Raw genomic sequence first — 515 nt, 5'->3', positions numbered from 1 at the left:
TGGACCCATGGCCTGGCCAACACCTTCCTCCACCTCCTTCTTCTACCGGTGCCACCCGCAGCTCTCCCTTCCCCAAGCCCAGTGCACCGGGTTCCGACGAGCCTCACCCCCCCCCTCGCCAAACTTAAAATCGCGGGGAAAGTCTCTCCCCACGCCACCTCCCACAGAGAGCGGGAACCGGGGGAAGGGGTGGGAGAGGGGCCGAGGCCCCCACCCCCCAGTGTCGCCCTCCCCCCACCCCAGCTCGTCAAGCCCCCTCCCTTTCCTTCTACTTCTCCACAGGATAAGATTCTCAGGCCCCAGGGAGGGAGGGGGGGGCACCCACCCTGCGTCCTGGATTGGCTAAAACGAACAGAGACGTCACTGTGGTCCCTCCGACCACGCCCCCCCTCCCGCCCCAGCAACCCTTTGGAGTACTTCACCTCGGGAAAGTTGTAAGGTGGGATCTTATGTGTACTGGATCCAGAGTTATCAGTTGAAAGGGGGTAAGACACCCCACCCCAAGTTTTCATGGG

General features: G+C 62.7%; 1 long non-coding RNA gene across 1 annotated transcript in view; it reads right to left on the bottom strand.

Annotated features, from left to right (window-relative positions):
• The window catches only part of LOC138143176 (uncharacterized), a 2,247-nt gene extending 1,968 nt beyond the window's left edge, over positions 1 to 279 (bottom strand). Inside the window, exon 1 of the long non-coding RNA XR_011163631.1 lies at positions 34 to 279. This is a non-coding gene — a long non-coding RNA (uncharacterized lncRNA). The remainder of the gene's footprint in view (positions 1 to 33) is intronic.
• Positions 280 to 515: the final 236 nt, after the last annotated feature.

The sequence above is a fragment of the Petaurus breviceps genome, unplaced genomic scaffold, assembly GCF_028583685.1.
Source record: "Petaurus breviceps papuanus isolate PSGF00001 unplaced genomic scaffold, PetGlider_PUasm1.0 90630, whole genome shotgun sequence".
In the NCBI taxonomy this organism is placed as follows: domain Eukaryota; kingdom Metazoa; phylum Chordata; class Mammalia; order Diprotodontia; family Petauridae; genus Petaurus; species Petaurus breviceps.
The sequence above is the reverse complement of the archived record's forward strand: the minus strand, read 5'-3'. Positions and strand labels throughout refer to the sequence as shown.